The 22,688-nt window shown below is 45.4% G+C and overlaps 1 long non-coding RNA gene across 1 annotated transcript; it reads right to left on the reverse strand.

Annotated features, from left to right (window-relative positions):
• Positions 1-18,138: 18,138 nt before the first annotated feature.
• Positions 18,139-22,425, reverse strand: LOC129014223 (uncharacterized). Its single transcript, XR_008494173.1, has 3 exons — positions 22,102-22,425; positions 21,420-21,709; positions 18,139-19,987 (listed from the first exon to the last, which is right to left on the reverse strand). It is a non-coding gene; the product is annotated as an uncharacterized LOC129014223 (long non-coding RNA).
• Between the last annotated feature and the right edge of the window lie 263 nt (positions 22,426-22,688).

Here is a 22,688-nt window from a genome sequence, read left to right on the forward strand (position 1 = left end):
CTTGCCTCTCTTCTTCACCCTCCTCCAGTGCCCCACCGTTTCACAAAATGCCTGAGCTAAGCCAAAGAGGAGATGGTCTTAGGAGGACAACACAGGGACTTTGTACCACCTTCAGGTGCCTACTTCTTTCTTAGGTGGGCCAATAAGCTGACCATCCCTTCTTGGGCCCCAGTGCCATGCAGAAGAGGCGGAGGACTCAGGCTGGTGAGGGAAGACCTGGTGTCCTAAATGACCTTGGCATCTGCCAACATCGTCTCGATGGTGATGGCACTGGAGCATATAATCACTGCCCAGCAGGACTCACTGCATCCCCACTAGTCCCCCTTTATCTCTATCTGACACTGAAGCCAGAGTTTGCTTCCTGAAATGTAAATCTTTTTTGACTTGTCTCTGGTCTCCCTGTTAAAACCCATCAGTGGTTCCCTCCTGCTCTCGAGGAATTGTCTCTGTCATGATTCCAAGGCCCTGCCTTGCCTGCTCACTTAACCCCAGCTTCTTGTGGGCCATTTGCCACCCCCATGGCTGCTCAGACCCCACCAGTCTTCAGCCAGTTCTCCAGGGCCACACTCCCTCCCATTGCAGGGCCCTTGTTCATGTTGTTCTCTCTGCCCAGAGCACTCTTCCCTATCTGCTACCTGAACAATACCTGCTCAACCTCAGAACTTGGTCTCTGGGTCTCTAAGCCCAGTTCAGTCCCAGGCATTCAGGCTCTGTCCCCCTCATAGCACCACAAAACTCCTTATCACAGCAGAGTCATGGTGCAATTGCATGTTTGTCTGTGTGGTTATCTGATTGTCTGTCTCTTCCATGACAGCAGGGAGCTTGTCTGCTTTTTCCCATTCCTATATCCCCAGTACCTAGTACCCTGTGTGGCCTGGAACAAGTGTCCAATTAAGATATGTAGTGCGGGAGAAGGAAATGCTGAATCTCCTGGTGCCAAAGTCCTGTGGTCCAAGAGCTCCCAACAGAGGTCACATGATGTACCCAGAGGAAGACACAGCAGAGTTGACAGCTGTGGTTGGTTCAGTCCCATTGCAAGTATGCAAAAGACATGTGTGTGCATCCTCAGGAAGTGTGTGTGCATATGTATGTTCACATCCAGTGTATGTGTCCAATTAAGATATGTAGTGTGGGAGAAGGAAATGCAAGGGAGTGTGGTGTAGTGTGGTGTGATGTAAGATATGTAGTGTGGGAGAAGGAAATCCATGGCCTAAACTCCTGGCAAGCCCAAATCTCTCTACTACATACCTGACAGAGGCTCACCAGCCTTTCACTGGACATTTTCCAGTGACCAGGGAAGATACTTCATAGGGAGGTAGTATTTTAAAATATAGATCTTGAGGTCAAATGGGCCTGGGCTGAAATCCCAGCTTCAGCACTGAGCATACTGTTTAAATATTTGGGGCCCCAGCCAGGCATGATGGCTCACACCTGTAATCTCAGCACTTTAGGAGACTGAGGTGGGAGGATCACTTGAGCCAACAAGACTGAGACCAGCCTGGGTAACATAACCTGGGTAAAACATGGGTGTGTGTGCATGTGTGTGTGTGTGTGTGTGTATTTATTTATATTTGGAGCTTCAGCTTTCTTTCTTGAAAAAGGGGGATGATGATTTCTACCTTAGAGGACGATAGGGAAAACTAAATGTAATACTGCATTTAATGTACTTAGCACCGTGTGTGGCACACAATAAGAGCTCAATTGCTAGTGGCTATTAGCATTGATAAAACTAATATTTGGCTCTTCTTCTACGAGCAGTCTTTGGTTTTTTTCTCAGGTCCAACTTGATCAGCAATCAAGACTACCATGTCTCTCAAAAGCCCAAAACATTTGTGAAAACCCTAAAGCTTTATGAAGATTTTGAGGTGAGATGAAAGCCAGGTAGTAATGTCATATACAACATAACAGTAGAGGTCCCCAGACATCTTTCTTATCCTGTTTGCTCTCCCAAGTTTCTCCTACCTTGATACCTCAGTGATACACTTCCCCACCCTTCCCCTATACAGCTCTTTACTACTCTGTCTGGCAGTTCAGCTCTGGCCCAAATTTGCATTCACCACTAAGGAAAAATGCCACAATTTTCCAAATCTCCCTTCCAGCAGTGATTTAACAATGGTGATCACATTTTGTTATGGAAGATTTCTTTTTGGGCATTTATTCCATTCTTAAGCCCAACTGCTGGTCATTATTCTCCTTTCTAGCCCTGTGAATGCTATCTCAAAACAGAAATGATGGTAAATATAATATTCTCCAACCTTCAAGTAAATCCTTTAACCCAGTGTATTGCAAGGTAAGTCTGTGATAAAATTCTTTCTTATGCGGAGCTGAAATCTGTTTCCCTGTAACTCATACCCCCTGGGTAAATGCCCATGAAGTTCACATTCTCCGTCACAAAACAAATCCTTAAAAACTCACATCCATTTCCTTTAAAAAACATTCTTCAGTTTATTCTGGGATTCATTCTTGGCTGTGTGTCTGCCTGTCCTTTCAGCTTTCATAATGTCCTTTTTTCATAATGTCCTTTTTTCACCTGAGAAAACCTGATGCTTGGTTTATCAACCAACTCCCCTTAGCCTCCTTCATGACAGGTCATATATTTGCTGAATTTTCCTTTGCTCTTATAAACTCTAAGATATAGTGCATCAAATTGAGATGGGAGATTGCCACTCTCTTCTAAATTGGATAGAGAGATTATTAAAATGCAGATTCTGGGCTTCATCCCAGATCTAGGAAAGCCAAGCCTCTGGGTACAGAGTGCAGGAGTAAACAAACTCTCCAGGAATTATGATGCCCAGTCAAAATTGCAAACCAGAGCTCTAAGGAAACCACAGATGTACCTGGTAAAATGGGGACTCCTTGCTCCTTGCACATTCTATTGCTCTTTCTCCCCAAGTGGATTTGGCTAAAGAAGGATGAAATTATTGATGGAGTTGGTGGTGAGAGGTGTTTTTTTTTTTTTTTTTTTGGCTTTGGTGAGAAGTTGTTTAATAAGTAACAGAATGTTCCTTTCCTGGGGCTTTAGTAATATTATTTCTGGAGCTACTGGGATTTCCAAAAATGCTCCAGAAGCTGATAAGTTGAGCTAATTCCAAACCCACTGGCCAGTTGCTCAACCATACTATGCATTTGTTGGTGTTCAATAATATTTACTGAGCACCTACTTTATGCCAGGCACTTGGGATACTTCAGTGAGCAAAACAGACATACATCCTGCCCTCATGGAGCTTACTTGCTAGTAGAAAAGGAATAATCTCACAAGGGCAAAGAGCAAGAAAAGAGACATCAGCAGATGAGTGATGTTCATTATTTTGGTGCAATAAGATGCAATGAGGCCGGGCGCAGTGGCTCACACCTGTAATCCCAGCACTTTTGGAGGCTGAGGCAGGTGGATCACCTGAGGTCAGGCGCTCGAGACCAGCCTGGCAAACATGGGGGAAACCCCGTCTCTAGTAAAAATAGAAAAAAAATTAGCCAGGCATGGCTATAATCCCAGCTACACGGGAGGCTGAGGCAGGAGAATTGCTTGAACCCAGGAGGCAGAGGATGCAGTGAGCCAAGATTGCGCCATAGTACTCCAGCCTGGGTGACAAGAGCAAGATTCCATCTTAAAAAAAAAAAAAAAAGATGTGCCAGGCACAGTGGCTCACACCTGTAATCCCAGCACTTTGAGAGGCCAAGGCGGACAGATCACGAGGTTAGGAGTTTGAAACCAGCCTGACCAACATGGTGAAACCCTGTCTCTACTAAAAATACAAAAATTAGCTGGGTGTGGTGGCGTGCACCTGTAATCCCAGCTACTCAGGAGGCTGAGGCAGGAGAATCTCTTGAACCTAGGAGACAGAGGTTGCAGTGAACGGAGATTGTGCCACTGCATTCCAGGCTGGGTGACAGAGTGAGACACCATCTCAAAAAAACCAAAACAAAAAAACATACAATGAAATGCAGGGGTAAGGAATAACAGAGAGGGATGACCTGTGAGGAGGTCATAAAGGAGAAATTCTAGGGTGGAGGAGGGATGGGGGGAGTGGAAGACTCTAAAGGTGATTAGGGACTGTGCTGAGGAGAAGCTGGATCTTATGTGAGACTAGAGGAGGCCACCCCTGAAGGAGACTGGTGGCCTAACACAGGCTGGTAGTAGCTGCAGCTGGGGTATGGGAATAGAGAGAGAAAAGTGAATGCCAAAGTGAGGACGGGGCAACTGATGTTTAGGAAAGTGAGCTAAAAAGATAGATTTCCAGGGAGACAGGATTTCTGTGTGGGTCCAGGCAACCTAGACAGCGCTGGGGAACGTCTAGGCAGATAATTTATAGGTCTGGGTCATCCTTATGGCATTCCAGGCCTACTGAACATGGTGCGTGGGTCCTTCTCTGGGCAACTGTGGTATAACAGAGTGGAGAACCTGGCTCCAGAGCTCACAGGAGGTATCAAGTGAAGCCTGGGTTCTGAACACCTTACGGGGAAAGAAGTGCCACACACATACTCACACAGGAGGACACACACACTTAGGCACATTCACACCCACAGTCACATACACACTCACGTACACAAGGTCACCCTCTTTCCTTTGTTGTGCTGAGATTCCTAAGGGTGGGTTGGAGGGAAGGCAGGGTGACAAATACTGCTGGTAGGCTGGTTTGGGACATCTGAAGTATAGAAATGAAAGGAGGAAAGAATATTTGCAGCTTTCTGACATGTGAGCAGAGCTATGACAATCTCATTTCAGTCCAGCTCTCTACTTCTCCTAGTCTGCAATTGAACATTTCACAGTGAATTAGTAATAATAGAATCAACAAAGGAAAGAGCTCTTCAAGTAGCACTGAATTGGCCTTTGGTCCTCCTGAAAAGTGGAAAACACATTTTTGAGGCCAGATTTTTCATAGCCAGGAAGTCATTTTAACCAAAGCAACAAGTCTAGTGACGTGTCATTTTTGACAATAAAATTTTGTATTTATTCTATTTCTGCAGTGTAATCTTTTCATCTTTGGATAAATATTTATCTTGTACTGGCTCTGTACCAGACCCTGTTCTGGATGCTAAGGATACAGTGGGGGTAAGGATGAGCCCAGCCCTCCTGGAGCTTACCCTTAGTGCAAGGTCAGGCCTGAGAGCAGAGAGGCTTTGCGTGCCCAGTAGGGCTGGGACCTTGTACTGAGTCCCCGTGGACTTTCTAGTTGCGCGACCTCCCAGGTGATACTCCAGGAGATGCTACTGCGCCTGGCATCTGTCATCATTTGCAGAGAACGAGCCTGTGGCTGTGTGGGACTCAGGGAGGCCTCAGGACAGTGAGTAGTACAGCAGAGATCTGAATCCAGCACTGTCTGCTCCCAACCACCAGGCCATGCTCTTTCTTTCACCCACCCCCTCTCCCCAGGAAAGTGCCAGCAGATCAGGATCTCCCTGCTATTCACACTGTGAAGATAGAAGCGAGAGAGAGCCACTTTGCGTATGGCCAGCTTCAGAAGTCAGAACACGCTGGGGAGGTTCCTAAGGTGAGTGTTAAAATCCCAGTCCAACTTCCTTCATTATCATATGGCCTCCAAGTCTCCCTGCCCTGCGTTTTTCTGATCAGCCAGCTCCATTCAACAAATGCGCTGATGTCAGCTGTGTGCTGGGCACCAGGAATCCGGGATAAATGAACCAACATGTCCAGTGTGCATATGGAACAGCACATTGACGGTTTGATGGAGTAAAAGCAGAAGCCAGAGGAGGCCTAAGGTCGGGGGACACTTAACTCTGACAGGCAAGTGTGCCCAGACTTAAACTGATGCCTTCTTCTCTTAAGGAAGCTCCCACAGGGAAGGGATTAGCCCCATCACGTCCATTGTACCTCAGTTCCCAGCACAGAACCTGGCATGTAGTAGATGCTCACCAATATTTGGGTAAATGGCTCAAAAAAGCAAGGCTGGGATCACTGAACCTGCGTTCCCTCATACTCTCAGTGACATGACCTGTAGTTTGTTTGCCCTACTTCAGGTGCCCCAGAGAGACACAGCAACCACCACCAATGCCATCACTTAGGGTCTTGTTATTAGTGACCTCAGAGGAGCAGGACCAGGCTACTCACAAGCCTGGTTCCAGAGATGATTGGCAGCAAAGCTAATGAGGCTTCAGTTTCAGAGCCCCCCCTCTTGTGTGGGTTCTGCAAGGCTGAGGCATCCTCTGCTAAGCATGCAGGAGGAAGCAGCGGTTCAGCCACACAGGGCATCTGTAGCCTCTGCCCTGGTAATGGCAGCACCACCCCACATCCACAGGGCACCCAGATACCCCCCCAGGGGATGTCACTGAACATGTGGGTCCTGCTTTTAAAGCCACAGGAAGGACTCTGAAGGAGATACAGTTATGACCCAGGCTTCACGACGTTAAATCAAGTTTAGCCTAAAGCTGTCTCCTTACATATTTTAAGTTCAGCCTAAAGTATTTTCTGTACTTCATGAACTATAACAAGTGGAGGTGTAACCAGACTGTAGCCTGTGCCAGTCACAGCGTTTAGGCCAATTAAATGTAGCCAACGTTTTGAATCATGTTCAAATAAGGCAAACACCTGAGCTGTAACCAATTCAGCTATTTCTTTATCTCATTTCTGTTTTCTGTATGTCACTTTTCTTTTTCTCCCCATAAATCTTCCACCAGGTGACTGCACTGGAGCCTCTGAGCCTGCTCTGGCTTAGGAGGCTGGCTGATTCATGACTCATTAATTGCTCGATTAAACTCTTTACATTTAATTTGGCTGAAGTTTTTCTTTTATCAACGGTCACCTGGCTTCAAGGGTTCCCAGTCCAGCAGGTGCAGATGATGGTGGCCCTAGGCATAAAGCACTGGCTGAGCAAGAGACTCCTGGGGACATTTCAGGTGTGACATTAGTAACAGGTCGTGGAGCTGCTTTCTCCAAACTACCATCATGAAACACAGTTTAAAAACCCATGCCAGAGGGAAGGCCGAATTATCTTTTTCTTTTCTTTAGAAGAATAATTTTATAAAATCATTATTACATGAAGAGGTGATCACAGAGTATGGGTCAGAAATGTTAAAATATAGGAAAAAATGTATCAGTATCATAGAAGTGTGTAAGACTGTCCATTACTACTACTAATAAAAAATGTTATTCTTCTGGATTTTGTGATGATTGTGTTGTCGTATTTTAGAAATGTGTAATTTCTCATTCTTAATAATAATCACTTTGATATCTGATTTTGTATTTACAAAAAATACAAAAATTAGCCAGGTGTGGTGGCACATTCCTGTAGTCCCAGCTACTCGGGAGACTGAGGTGGGAGGATCACTTGAGCCTGGCAGGTTGAGGCTGCAGTGAGCCATGGTCAGGCCGCTGCACTCAGGCTGGGTGAGAAAGTGAGATCCTGTCGCAAAAAATAAAAAAAATAAAGAAACAACTTGCCAGTCCACTGTCTTGTAAATTTGAACAAATTTGTAATTTGTATATTTTTTTCTTAGAAGGTCTCATCTCCCCTAAATTGTCTAAGCTGCAGGACTGAGATCCACACAACCTGGATATGTCTGTATGGTTCATGGCATATGCTTATCATGGCTGTATCCATGGCCTATCTTTTCATTTATGTATGTGTCACCTTTGAACCTACCACCAACAGCAAGAAATAGAACACTGCTAACTGGCTTTTCCCATCCCATCTTCCTGCCTCCTCCTGTTGAGATCATCATTATCCTGAATCTTGTATTCATCATTGCTTTACCTTAAAAATATGGTTACCATTATATATGTATACACACACACATACACAAAAATATACATATATATGTGTGTGTGTATACAAAACAGTTTACCACTACACTTCTGAGGAGTAAATTGTTTAATTTGTTTTTGTTTTTATCTGTATAATCTTTATAACAATGGTATTGTGCTGTCTGTAAATCTTCTCTCACTTAGGCTTTTTATTCAGTAGTTTACTGGTAAAATTCACCTACATTATTGTGTAGCTATAGTTCACCAATTTTGACTACTGTAAAATATTCTATCACAATTTGTTGATTCAATCTCCATTTGATGGGCAGTATTGTGCTTTTTTTTTTTTTTTTTTAGGTTTTTGCTATTTTAACATTGCTTTGAAAATTCTTGTATGTGTCTTCCAGTTTTGGGTATAAAACTAAGAGTAGAAACATGGGGTTCTGAAGGGTATGTGACTGTTCAAATTTATAAGAGAGTGAACTGGCAAATTGTTTCTTTTTTTTTATTATTTTTTATTTTTATTTTCTCACCCAGACTGGAGTGCAGTGGCATGATCACGGCTCACTGCAGCCTCAACTTGCCAGGCTCAAGTGATCCTCCCACCTCAGTCTCCCAAGTAGCTGGGACTACAGGAATGCGCCACCAGGCCTGGCTAGTTTTTGTAGTTTTTGTAAAGACAGCCTATGTTGCCCAGGCTGTTCTCAAACTCCTGGGCTCAGGCAATCCTCTCACCTCAGCCTGCCAAAGTGCTGGGATTACAGTCGAGCCACCGCACCCGGCCACAAACTGTCTCTTGGAGTGGATGTGCTATTTTATACTCTCCATGGCAATTTGTGAGAGTGAGTACTACTCCACCGTAAACAAGGGCTGGGGGAAGACCTCTATGAACTGATATGGAATTAATTCCAGAAAATATTTTTAAGTGACAATAATTTAGGTGCAAAAGGGCATATACAGTGGGCTATCTTTCGAGTAAGGAATGGAGAAATAGGAAAACATACCCATGTCTGCTTACCTTTATTAAAAAAAAAGACAGAGCAAAGATGAGCCAGAAAACAATGAAGCTGGTTACTTACAAGTGTGGAGGGATGGGGCGGGAGGAATGTGGGAGAGAGTGACACCTCTCTGAGTATACCTTTTTGTATAGTTTTGACTTTTGGAAGCATGTAAATTTTTTGCATATTCAAAAAAATTAAATAAAATTTAAAAGAATGTAAAGGGGGAAGGTTTTTTCCCCTTCCCATTCTTTTTAACAAACCAAGCTCAACTGTATTTAAATGAACTCAACTGTATTTCGGAAAAGTACCATAACCACACAGAAGGGAAAAAAGAAAATGAATCCAAGAGGCATATGAATACAGTACTCGACTATATAACTTCAGACTTGGGTCGGAGGCAGCAGGGGTCGGAAGTGCAGCTTGCTTTGTTCTAGTGCTATGGGCAAAGCAATTCTGAAACCATTTTAGATGAATGTAGGATTGATTAAATGAGGGGATGGTGCTAGTTGGGAGATAGAATTTTCACTGTGAAAGAAGGGGCAGCTAAATACAGACTGAGGGAAGGCAAGAAAGAATGGGGATAAATTGGAGTTGGAGGTATCAGTGTAAACTCATGATTTCTAGAATATGTCTATGTATGTGTACATGTATAGGAATATGTACATGTAATGTGTATTTGTACATACGTGTGTGTGTATGATTGTGTGTTTATGTTTCCTAGCTCTGTTTGCTAAAAGGACCTAGGATCAAAGACACCCTGGTAGTGGTGAGCACACCCAATGCCTAGATCTTGGTCTCTACTATTATTCCCAAATGAAAGAAACCAGGGCTACTTGAAGAAATGACTGATTCTAGGGTGGGGTCAGCATAGGTACAAGATAAGCCTAAAACATCTCAGTATGCCAGGAAGGAAAGACTCACTCAAAAAATGATGGGAGCATGTCACAAGGACTCAAGAACCAACTGGAAGGGATTTCCACTGGTCAAATCTAGGATAATTTGAACACTCAAATAATTTGGAATAACAGTAAATTATAAATTGCTGAAAAGGTAGAAGTGTTAGAGTCTATAGCCATGATAAATAGATAAGCAGGTAAATACAAACAAATAGACACACATGGGAGAGGAGGGAGGGCTATCGCCAAGAATGTAGAATGCTGCATGCTCCCTGGCAAATGTGGAGGGGATGTAGCGGTAAACTTTGGAAAAGGCAAGTTTCAGCAATGGATACAAAAGCTCGTGGAAAGTTCGGTGATAAGTAAGATATTTTCATAGTGTAACACTCTCTCTCTATGTGTTGGTTGATAATTGCAAAGGAAAAATAACTTTTCTTTTCTTTTTTTTTTTTTTTTGAGATGGAGTTTTGCTCTTGCCACTCAGGCTGGAGAGCAATGGTGCTATCTTGGCTCACTACAACCTCCGCCTCCTGGGTTCAAGCAATTCCCCTGCCTCAGCCTCCCGAGTAGCTGTGATTACAGGCGCCCACCACCACACCCAGCTAATTTTTGTATTTTTAGTAGAGACAGGGTTTCACCATGTTGGCCAGGATGGTCTTGAACTCCTGATCTCAAATGATCCATCTGCCTCGGCCTCCCAAAGTGCTGGGATTACAGCCATGAGCCACTGCACCCAGCCTAAAAAAATAACTTTTCAGTGGAGAAATTATACGACACCTAAACCAGGTGATCAAAATTAGTATCCTCAATAAAGGGCAGGTGACATCATATGTCTCCATATGTTTCCAGATGTGATATCCTGAGAAGGCCCTGACATTACTTATGTAATATTCCAGCCAGAAATGCATAACCTGAATCTACTCATGAGGAAACAATGGGCAAGCCCTTCTGCTCCTCCTCCTCCTCATTCTTTCTCTTCTTCCTCCTCCTCCTCCCTCTTCTCCCCTTCTTCAACTTCTTCTTCCTCCTCTTCTTCCTCCTCCTCTTCTTATTCTCCTCCTTCTCCTTCTGTTTCTCCTACCCTCTCTCCATCTCTGTCTCTCTTACTACACATTTTTCTACTTTATTTCTTTTTTTAAAGAACTAACTTTGTCTTTGTTGATCTCTAGGGTATTCATCTTCTATTTCATGAATTTTCACTTTTATTTTTATTAACTCCTTCCTTCTAGTCTCTTTCAGTTTATTCTTTTGTTGTTTTCCCCACTTCTTACACTGGACACTCAGCTCTAATTTTCAGCTCCTGGGTTCAAAAGTAAATCTGTAATAGAAATGTAAAAATCCTTCAAAATGAATGATAATATATATGTAATGTTTAATTATATGTAAAAATTAAATTCATAATTTAAAAAACTTCCAAGAAGAAATCTCCAGGGCAGATGGTTTTACTGGAGAATTCTACCAAAACTTTAAAGAAGAATTAGCACCAATTCTTCCCAATTGTAGATCTAGACAAGATTATTTGAAAATTTATATAGAAAGGTAAAGGAACTACAATAGCTAAAGCAATTTTGAAAAAGTAAATGGGGAGAAATCGGTCTGCCCAAGTTCAAAAAACTTACACCATAGCTACAGTAATCAAGGCTGTGTAGTACTGTTGGAGGGATAAACACATAGATTAATAAAACAGAATACAGAACTCAGAAGTAGACCCACACAAATAGATGCAACTGATTTTTGACAAAGGTGCAAAAATTCAATAAAGAATCACCTTTTCAACAAATGATGCTGGGGTGATTGAATATCTATAGGGCAAATAAAATGAACCTTGATATAAACCTCATACCTTATACAAAAATTGCAGACTTAAATACAAAGCATAAAATTATAGAACTTTTAGAAGAAAAGCATAGGGGGAAATATTTGTGATCTAGGGCTAAAAAAAAAGTGTCCCTAGGTTTGACACCAAAAGCATGATCCATAAAAAGGAAAGTGTATAATTTGTACTGACGTAGTTTGGATGTCCCCTCCAGATGTCATGTTGAGGTGTACTCCCCAGTGTTGGAGGTGGGGCCTGGTGGGGGGTGTTTGGGTTTTGGGGGCAGATCCTTCATGGCTTGGTGCTGTCCTCACCATAGCGAGTGAGTTCTCATGAGATCTGGTCATGTAAGAATGTGTGGCACCTTCTGCCTCCTTGCTCCTGGTTTCTCCATGTGAAGTGCCTGCTTCTACTTCACCTTCCACCATGAGGAAAAGCTTCCTGGACCCTCCCTGGAAACAGATGCTGGCATCATGCATCCTGTATAGCCTGCAGAACCATGAGACAATTAAACCTCTTTTCTTATAAATTATCCAGTCTCGGATATTTGTATAGCAACATAAGAATGGCCTAATACATAGACCTCATCAAAATTAAAAACTTTTACTCTGAAAAATACCCTGCTAAGCAGATGAAAAACTAAAGACTGGGAGAAAATACTTGCAAACCACATAACTGACAAAGGACTAGTATCTGGAATAAAGTCCTCAAAACTCAACAGTAAAATACTCAAACAATCCAATTAGGAAAAGGGCAAAAATGTGCACAGACATTTCACCAAAGAGGACATACAGATGGCAAAGAGGCACATCACCATTAGCCATTAAGGTAACGCAGCTACAACTACAATGAGATATCACTACTCAACTTTCAGAATGGCTAACCTAAACAGTGTTAGTGCTGAGAAACTGGATCATGCATATAAACATGGTGAGAATGAAAAAATGGTACAGCCATTCTGAAAAACGGTTTGGCAGTTTCTTTAAAAATTAAGCATGCAACTACATATGACCCAGCAATTGCACTCCTGGGCATTTATCCCAGAGAAATGAAGACTTGTGTTCACATGATAATTAGACATGCATGTTTACAGCAGTTTTATATGTAATAGCTCCAAACTGGAAACAATCCAGATGTCCTTTAACAGGTGAATGAATGGTTAAACAAACTGTGGTACATCCAGATCATGGGATACTATTCAGCAAGAAAAAGGAATGAACTATTGATACACGCAGCAACTGGCTGAATACCCAGAGAATTCACAGAGTGAAAAAAAGTCGATCCCAAAAGGTGATAGACCATATGATTCCATTTATATAACACTCTTTAAATGACAAAATTATAGAAATGGAGAACATAAGATTCTCTAGTGGTTTCCAGGGGTTAAGGAAGAGGCGGGGATAGGAAAGAAGTGGGTGTGGCTGTAAAAGAGCATCATGGGAGATCCTTGTGGTGGGAAACATCTTGACTATACCAATGCCAATTTCCTGGCTGTGATCGCATACCATAGTTACCAACAGGGGAAACTATTAAAGGATACCTGGGCTCTCCCAGTATTGTTTCTTAGAATTGCATATGAATCTACAATTAGTCTGCACGTCTTGCAGTTTTCTGGGGATGGAGAAAAAGAGAGTGTTAGTCAAAGTGAGTTGAAAGGTTAAAGATTTCCTACAAATTTAGTGGATGTCATGGCTGCTGATGTTGACCATGAGATGCCCCTGGTACTGGCTAGGTGCTGTGGATCACAGCTGTGGTGTAATGAAACCAACCCTCAGCACCAAGACAGAGCACCTGGGTTCAAATCTCAAATTTACAACTTACTAAGTCCTTGGCCTTTGGTAGGTCACTTCTAACTCAGTGCCCTGGTCTTCCCTATTCCTCTCCTCCACTCCCTGTGATTCAGATGGGGCAGACCTGTCCTTGCTGGCCAGGTACGGGCATAAGTCTGTGGTCTGGCCATTCAGGGACTCATCAGTCTAGCCAGAATAACTGATTCTGGTATCAGGATGTGATCAAGGCAAGATTAATTAGAGTCTTCCTCAAGCTGCCTCCTCCTCTTCCTCTTTCCTTCCCAAGAACCATAAGAAAGGGCACCTTCCTTTCCTCTGGAACCACAGACCCTAAGAATTACAAGGAACTCCCTAGAATCTTTTTCCTCAGCCACGTGGAAGAAGGAGTAACTTGAAATTGTTAGAGTTTCTAACTCTATCCTCAAGGCAAAGCCCTATCCTCTATCCAGAGGCCTCAAGGCAAATACTGAAATGAATAGCTTTTTTTACTTATTCTAATTTGAAAGAGGTTTCTGTCACTGGCACTTGAAAAAGTCATGATTATTACTTCCTCTAGCCACGTTGAGTCTGTTGTGTTATCTCTAAAATAAGTGTTCTAAAATAAGTGGGGTTCTACCAGGAGTAGACCTGGAGCCAGCATTCAGGTGCCATGGATTGGCCCAGGGTGTGCCCCCATGGAGGATTGCTGAGGAAGTGGGTGAGGCAGGATCGGCTAGGGGAAGAAGCCAAGCAAGGGTTCCAGGGCAGGTGAAGTCCCGTGCTCAGCCTGTTCCCGGGGGAGCTCTGAGATGGCAGGCATTGGCTATGGAGGTTGGGTGGATGGAGATCAATCCTTCCTATGTCCAGGTCTCCCTGTGGTGAGGCTGTTCCAGTGTCCAAGAACATTGCTCTGAAGGTCACAGTTGCTGCCATTAGCAGTAAAGCTCCAAAAAGCCAGAGGGTGAGATCTGAGAAAGTCTGGGCGGGAATCGACCGTATCCACTAATGAGGTTGGATAGAACCTTCAGGCTGGGTGCATTTTCTAGGAAGGAGGAGGAGGACATTCAGAATCCTGGACTGAAAGCCCTGTGGGACGGATTCACAGCTGCCCGAGCTGCCACTCTTGTGTTCTTATTTCTTATATTCCTAGCAAAACACAGATAAAAATCCAGAGCATGTTGGAATGTCACCCACCTTCCCACAACCCCCCTCGGCCCCCCACCACACACAAAAATGAAATATTTTTAGCTGTGCTCATTTGCTGTCTGTCTTTCCAGACAGGGTTGCATAAGAAGGGGCCATTTTCCTCTCCACAGGATTGCAGGGGGACGGGTAAGATGCACACGCGGATGGTAAAGCCATTTACACTTGGAGAAGCAGCCAGTGTGGCTCAAAGGAGTTGGCAGGTCCCAAACCTCATAAAGGGAAAACCTGAGAAGTGCCAGGGAGGCGAGGTGACTTCATACGGGGGCTGATTTACTGTGAGGAATAACACACGAGCCCTCCCACTGCTCCTGCCTTTTTGGAATTTTGAAATCACAAAATGTTACAGCTGCAAGAAGGACTTTTGAGAGCAGAGCATCTGGCCCAAACTGGTCATTATAGAGACGAGAAAACTGAGGTCTTAGCGTGGGGCAGGGAAAGGGACTAATATTTGTAACGCAGAGGTACCACTAGGCCAGGGCACTGTGCTGGGCACCTACCTCTCCCAGATTGTTCCATTCCCCACGTTGTTCCACGTTAGCCCCACTGTGGGGTGGGATCATGTGTGCCTTGTTTTCATAAACAAGGATACAAACTCAGAGGCATAACAGAGCTTTCCCTGAGTCACACAGCTAAGCAGGGAGCTGAGATGAGAACCCTTGTTTGTTTTTCTCAATCTTCAGGGTGAGTTGGAGATCAACTGTCTAGCCAGCCGGAAAAAAGCGTGTGCCTGCAGCTTTCACTGACGTGTCAGTGCCACAAGGGCGGGGCAATATCTCTTTTGTTCGTTGCTCTATTCCAGTGCTTAAAATGGAGGCTGATACATAGTAGGTGCCCAATAAACATCTGTTGCATGAACGAAGAAGCAAGCAAGCAAGCATTTGTTATGCTCCACCTCCATGCAGCGACTTGTCTTCACAGATGAAATAGTCCTGATCCTTGGGGTGCTCTCACTTGAGTTGATTGGACAGGTTGTACACATGGCAAATGCTGGAAAATGGTCCCAGGTGACACAGGCACACATATGAGCCAGGGGTTGTCCAGCTGGGTCTGGGTTCAGGGCAGCTTTGAGGGGATGTATTTCACCACTGCTCCACCCCCTCCATTTCCACTGTGCTCTGGCAGAAAGGAAACTTGGTCTTCCCAACGAAGGCTTTGACCTGAAACGGACTTCTGATTCCCCATGTCCAGGTCCCACTAGCCTTCAATGCTTAGCTTCAGTGCCATCTCCCACAGGGATCCTTCCCTCATTCCTTCCGCTGGCAGAGATTTCTTCCACCTCTGAGTTCCTGTAACACTCGACCAGTACCTCTCTTGTGACACAGGCCTTATCTTCTCTACTGACGCTAGGGTGGGTATCTGGTTCACCGCAGTAGTCCCAAACACCTAACAGAGAACCTTGACAAACTGGTGGTCCCCAAATGTATGAGTTGAGTGAGTGAACGGAGGAAAGGATGGAGAGGTGGGTACCAGACAGACAGAGTTGCCTGGTGCTTTTTGGAGTGGGTGGTTGTCTTCATGATACAGTTGGAGGAACACAGAAGCCCACTCTCCTGATCAAATACCCCCCAGAGTGGTGCTAAACCCTTGCACCTGCTATTAGCCATTTACTGCTTTGAGTTAAGGTAGGGGTAGAGAACCTCTGTCCCCCTGACTAAATGAAGGCTTGCCTTAATTTCAACTCATGTATGGAGCAAGAATCAACAAACAAATTCTTATTTGGTGCTTGTAGTTGCAAAAAAGGTGACATGGCTATAAATACCTTGGTATAATGGCCTGGAAAAGTGATTTTCAAATCGTGTTCTGAGCCACCCCTGTTTATAGGGTTCCATAAACAGCTCACTTTTATCTCCCTTATTGGTTTTATGTTTTTCCCATTCAATTTGTTTGAAGAAATTTTACAGTAAGAAGTTTATGGATTCCCAAGATGAAAACATCTCACCCTGTGTCCCCTTCTGCCTGTCTTTCTCTATGTATCTGGGTCCCCCCCAGCCACCCTGGGAGCCTGGACCTGTGTAGACAGTGAGACAGCCAGGTGGGAAGGGGTCCCCAAAGAAACTCCAGCACTGGGGTAGAGCCTCAGGAAGTTTGCGCCGTTTGCAGTGGGGAGGAGCCTGGCCCCTCCTTTTCCTGTGTGGAATCTGGGATCCAAGCTGCCTGTAGGAAGCTCTCCAGCAAGGGGCTCTGGTCTAGTGAGAGTCCTTTTTTCCCCCTTGTCTTCCTTTCCACCCAATAAAATCCTGTCTTACCAAATTGTCTGCAAGCCTGAATTTTCATGGCCACGGGACAAAGAACCCCGTCTTTAGCTGAACTAAGGAAAATCCTGCAACAGTAGCATTCAGAAGATAACCTCAAGCTTCACGTTGCCCTCCCACCAGATTGCAAGCTTCTGGAGGACAGGAGCTGACCTTATGCAGCACACGTGCTCCAGCACTGGGCACACTGCCTGGCACCCAGTAGCTGTTGGGTGTTTCTTCTTTAGGTTTTCTTACACAAAAGGGGGAAATGGAATGGATGGATGAGATGGTTTGAGGTATTGGTGCATCTGGTGAAATTGTTGCTAGACATTTGACAGATATATCTGGAACACTGTGGAGAAATGGCTATAGGAATTTAGAAAATCAAGTCAATGGAGGCGGGTGGGGTACCGGGGGGATAGCCGTTCAGTCTAATGCTGGCCCAGCACGAGACCAAGGGCAGGCCCCTGGAGAGGCCGATCTCCTTTTCTTGCCTCCTGAGGATCCTGGTGCACATGCATGGGGACATGTCGGCCTTCACGTTCCAGTTTGTCCACACCCCTCCAGAAAGCACTCACCTCTTGTCCTCCTTTAGGGCCCAGGGGTATGTGCCCTCCTTAGGAGGGGTGGTTCTGGAGAGAACTCCCTGGAAATGGGCTTGTGGACATTTGACCAGGCAATTCGGGAGTCCCAGGAACTGGAAGTGTGGCTGGAGGGGAGGGGTGGGGGCCCCAGGTAGGGACATCCCTTTGGGCCTGGGAGCACCTCAATCTCTCTGGAGAGATGCATTCAGAGGAGGGCCAGCATAGGGCCCGTGCAGGAATCCTGAGGGCCAGGTCTAAGGGGTGAATGCCAGCGGGGAAGAAAGGGTTAAATGCCACAGGAAATAAACATAGTCACTATTTGACCCATCCGGAACCATTTCTACACAGGTGTAGTAACGGAAATGTGCTTACTGATTTAATTAAAATGTGTGCTTTTGGAAATCTGGGAATAAAGGAAGTGGGAGAGTCACAGGTAAAGTGTTAAATCCCAGACTACCAGGACAGGAGGTTAAGAGATTCTGTAAAAACAAGCAATTCAAGTAATAACATTATAAACACATACATATTTATTTTTAAAAACTTGGAAATCAAAACCAGAAGAAAGGGCTAAAAGAATTGAAAGTTGGTGCCATTAGGGACAGGAACCAAGGATCGGGGCAGGAGATGACAGTTTTTCATGAATTTTTGTAAAAGAGAAGATATCAGCAAGGCATGGTGGCTTATAACTAGTCTCAGCTACTCAGGAGGCTGAAGTGGGAGGATCGATTAAGCCCAGGAGTTCGAGGTTCCAGTGAGCTATGATTACTCCACTGCACTCTAGCCACAGAGTGAGATCCCAGCTCTAAAACCAATTAAAATAAAAAAAAAAAATAGAAGAAAATATCCATGTATATCTTTACATAGAAGTTTGGTACTCACTATTTGTTACAGCTATATTCTGATTATCTTTTGTTGTAAAACAAATTACAAAACATAGTGGCTTGAACCATTGCCTTTTAATTATATCTCATTGTTCTATGGGCCAAGAAATTCAGGCAGAGTTCAAATCAGCAGTTCTGTGTTCGGCTTGAAGTTGGCGGAAGTTACTCAGTAGCAGTCAGCTGTGTGATGGGCTATCGGCAGGTCTAGGATGGTCTCATTCGCATATGCGTCTGACACCTTGGTAGCGCGAGTTGGCAGACTGGGCTCAGTTTGGACTGTTGATCTGAGCATCTACACATGCCCTTTCCAGTACTGGAGGTCTTGAGGACCTTCAATATAGGAAGGACTTCTATCATGGCTCAGGGCTCCCAGAGACAGTGAGGGCCAGGTGAAATTCTCAAGGTTTCTTATGGCTTAGCCTCAGAAGCCCCAATCCATCACTTCCACCATGTTCTGCTCAAGCAGGTCCCTAAAGCCAGCTCAGCTTCAAGAAGAGAGGAATTTGACTCAGAGCCGTAGCAAATAATTGGTGGCATCTTTAATTTCCACATCTACCTTGCTCCTTCTAAGGATTTCAGGTAGTTTATATTATTTTTTAAGCAATAAAATAATGAAAAATGTTTTTACAATATTGGGAATTTAGAAAATGTGTTCTGGCCCCTGCATATCTTTTTGTCTGTTCTTGTCTATGTCACTGATTAAGACCTGCTGTACAGTCATGAATAAAAGTGGCAGTGCAACCATGCTGGCCTCATTCTTGATTTCAGAGGGAAAGTGTTCCACACGATACTCCAAGTATCACATCTGCGATAGGATTTTTGTAGGTCCTCTTTTATCAGCTTAATAAAGTTTATTTCTGGCCGGGTGTGATGGCTCATGCCTATAATCTCAGCACATTGGGAGGCCAAGGTGGAAGGATTGCTTGAGACTAGGAGTTCAAGACCAGCCTGGACAACATAGTGAGACCCCATCTCTAAAAAATTTCTTTAAATTAGCCAGGCCTGGTGGCACACTCCTGTGGTCCCAGCTTCCAGGAAGGCTGAGGCAAGAGGATCACTTGAGCCCAGGAAATCAAGGCTACAGTGAGCTCTGATTTTATCAATGCACTCTAGCCTGGGCAACAGAGCAAGACTTTGAATAAAGAAAGAATGAAAGAAAGAGAGAGAGAAAGAAGAAAGGAGGAAAGAAAGAAAGAGAAGGAAGGGAGGAAGGAAGGAAGGAAGGAAGGAAAGAAAGAAAGAAAGAAAGGAAAAGGAAGAAAGAGAGAAAGAAAGAGAGAGAGAGGAAGAAAGAGAGAGAGGAAGAAAGAGAGAGAGGGAGGAAGAAAGGAAGGAAAGAAGGAAGGAAGGGAAGGAAGGGAAGGAAGGAAGGAAGGAAGGAGAGAAAGAGAGAAAGAAGAAAGTTTATTTATATTCCTAGTTTGCATTCCTGAATTTGTAGCACTATTTTTGAAAATAGTGTGCTTATATGATATTTTGGTTAAATAAAAATTAAAAATGAAAGATGACTTTGGTAGCCATATGGAGGAAGAACACAAATGATGAGTTTAGAGGTGGGGAGGCTGGGGGAGACCAGGGGATGTCTAGGGGGAGGGCAGCAAGCCAGGGCCTGTGGAGGAGACTTTTTGGTGGGAGGGGTGCCAAGGCAGGGACTGAGTGAGGAGCTGCAGGTCTGAGTCCCCAGGAGACTCATATGTTGGGGGACTGAAGGGTCATATGAGGACAGCAACACCACAGGGCAGGAGAGGCAGGCATCCCAGGCTGGCCACGAATGAGATGTGGGGTGTGGAGGCTCAGTCCTGCCTTGGCTGCTGCTGCTGCGATGGCCGGGTGGGCCCCTCCAGTCATCTCTCTGACCATCACTCAGGCACCTTCATGACAGCTGGGGAAGGGGCCCAGGGTTTCTGTGGCAATAGGGCAAAAAATCCCAGAAGAGGAGAAAGAAAACCACGAAATCAAATCTGGCTCTGAAATAAAAATAGCCAGTAGTTGAGAATTTTAAGAAAGGAAAAACAAAAACAGTGTTGGTATATGAGTCACACCGACTTCTCCCAATTACCAGCTTTTCGGCTCCAAATAAAGCTTCCAACGGAGGAGCCTTGGAATGTCAGTGGTGGTGAGGACGCTGAGCTCCGACCCCTCCTGCCAACCTTGCGTTTGGCACTCTCCTATGGAAACAGTCATCCTTCCTGCCCAGAGCTGTACGCCTCCTCTAGCATATGGAGCCAGGAGACCTGGCCCAAGCTACACCCCTCTTTGGGCCTCAGTTTCCCCTGTGGCAAAGCAAGGAGCCTGGACTGATTTTCATCTTTGACATATTTGAGCTATTGTGCTCAAATATGGCTGAGTGCTCAAAGAGCACTCAGTCAGGACTGAGGACAGGACAAATGGCAGGAATATTCCAGACTCTCGGTCAGTTTCAGGCCTGTGAACATCAGGTGAGTCCACCCTGCTGAGTGCAACTGTTGTGTAAAGTCACAAATGCCGCGTTCCATCATAGACACTGATCTCAGGACCCAAGTCCTGTGGGATCCCATTCCATAGAGCAATGCACAGAGACCCTGGTGCACAGCAGGCTCAGGAGTTGCCAACACTTACTGATGAGGGGCATGGGTATAGTGGCTGAGAGGCTCCTGGCAGCCTGCAGCTGGACGGCCAGGGTTTGAATTCCGCCTCTAGCTCTTACCGGATGAGTGATATTGAGCAGGGTCCCACAGGAAATGGATGTTTGAGCAGAGTTTGCAGGAGGGGCTGTTTACAGAGGTATGTGCAGAACCTACAAAGCATGGGGCAGCCCCAGAAGGCTGTGCAACCTCTGGGACTGGAGGGGTCAGGAGCAAGGGCAAGGGGCATGTGAAGAAAGTGGCGGCAGCTAGAGCCCTGGGAGAGGGGCCGAGGGTGGGACCTGTGGCCAGGAGAAGAGGAAAGCAGCTCTGCTAAAACCAAGGCTGGCAGGAAGGAAGCTGGGCAAATACTCTGACCCCCTGTACTCCTACCAATGCCCCTGTGGGCTGAGTCCAACTAGAAGCCAGAGGACAAGGCAGTGGGTAAAGTTGAGGGCAGAGATCAGCCCTCAGGGAACAGAGCAGGGAGGAGAAAGGTGGAGGGTGGGTCTGGAGGGCAAAGACCAGCACACGTGAACTTTCTGGGCCTCCGTTTCCTGATTTGTAAAATGGTGATGATAACAACACCCATGGCATAGTACTACTGCCAGAATCTCTCTCTCTCTCTCTTTCTAGCTCTAGCTCTCTATCTATCCACTTATCTGTCTATCTATCCAGTACTTACAACAGTGCCTGGCACACAGGCATAATGTATAAACGTCTGCTATTTTACCTGTGTTATTACCATGCTCCTGATGGCATTTGTTCCCTTCCTCCAGGCACCCAAGTTTTCATCTTCCCTTTTACTCCGATGTGCTTCTGGTCAGCTGGCTCTTGGGAAGGGTCTATTAATCAGCTGCCACTAAGGTATACATAACCGATCATGGCTTCAGGAGCTACCTCTGCCTAGAAGCACTTGCATTTTACAGGAAATGCTGCATCTTCCTTAGGGCATGAAGTTCTGATGGTGGAACCTCAGGTCTTTTGCTGCTGTTGAAATTACAGGTGAGTGGTCTCCTCTTCCTGCATTGAATAATAATAACCAGTGGGAGGGATACTGGGGAATAGGCAGGCTTCTGTAGTGCAGAGAGTGGCCCCTGCCCAGGGACAGAGCCATGAGCCTCTGATAGGAAGAGGTGGTGAAGCCCCAGCCACTTGCCAACTTTGCCAACTTGCCAACTCTGGAGAAGCCAGCTCTGACCCTGAGCCTGGAAGAGGGGTCCTCTGCCCCTCAAAACGGGCAGAGCCCCTTCAGGGGCCCAGATAGGGAGGTGCTCAGAGAGGGGTAACACGGCCGCAGGTTCCCCAGAAGGCTGGTGATGAGTCTGGGATTTGAACCAGGAGGCCGGACCCCCAGGCCAGGGTCCTTCCTTCCCCTGCCCCCATCCCACCCTTCTCTGCTCTGGAGTACACACCCTTGAGTGGCCGGAGACATCCCTGGGCAGCTGTCTGACCTCACAGTTGGCCCTGGAGCAGCTCAGCCTTTCAGCCAGAGGGAAATATGGGTCCCAGAGAGTGACCCAGGCTGAGTGTGGATTGTTCGTGCTGCTGAAGCCCCTCCATCCTCGGTTCTGTCTGGCAGTTATGGCCTCTCTCCTTGGCCAGGTGGCTGTGGCCATGACTCTCTCCTCATTCCCATCTATGGAACTGCCCCTCAAGTGAGGTTTCAGTTGACCTCAGAATGGCCTTCTCTCCACCCCACAGCCTGAGAGTTCTCCAGGTCATTGGTCATATGCTCTGGGACACACATGTGAGCTGATTGTTTATGCAGTGTTTGCTCACAATAGCAACAAGCACCCCTTCTTCTGCAGCCCGTTGATGGCAAGATGCTGTCACACAGGAGGGGCTACAAAGTAGCTGGCAGCAGAAAGCATCCACAAAACAAGCTTAGGCTAGTGAAAGCATCTGGCAAACAAGCTCAGACTCAAGCAATCATCATAAAAAGAAAAGAAAAGAAAAGAAAAAAAAAAAAAGCTCAGGCTCAAGCTCTTTCCTCTCAGCT

Source organism: Pongo pygmaeus, chromosome 16, assembly GCF_028885625.2.
Source record: "Pongo pygmaeus isolate AG05252 chromosome 16, NHGRI_mPonPyg2-v2.0_pri, whole genome shotgun sequence".
NCBI lineage: Eukaryota > Metazoa > Chordata > Mammalia > Primates > Hominidae > Pongo > Pongo pygmaeus.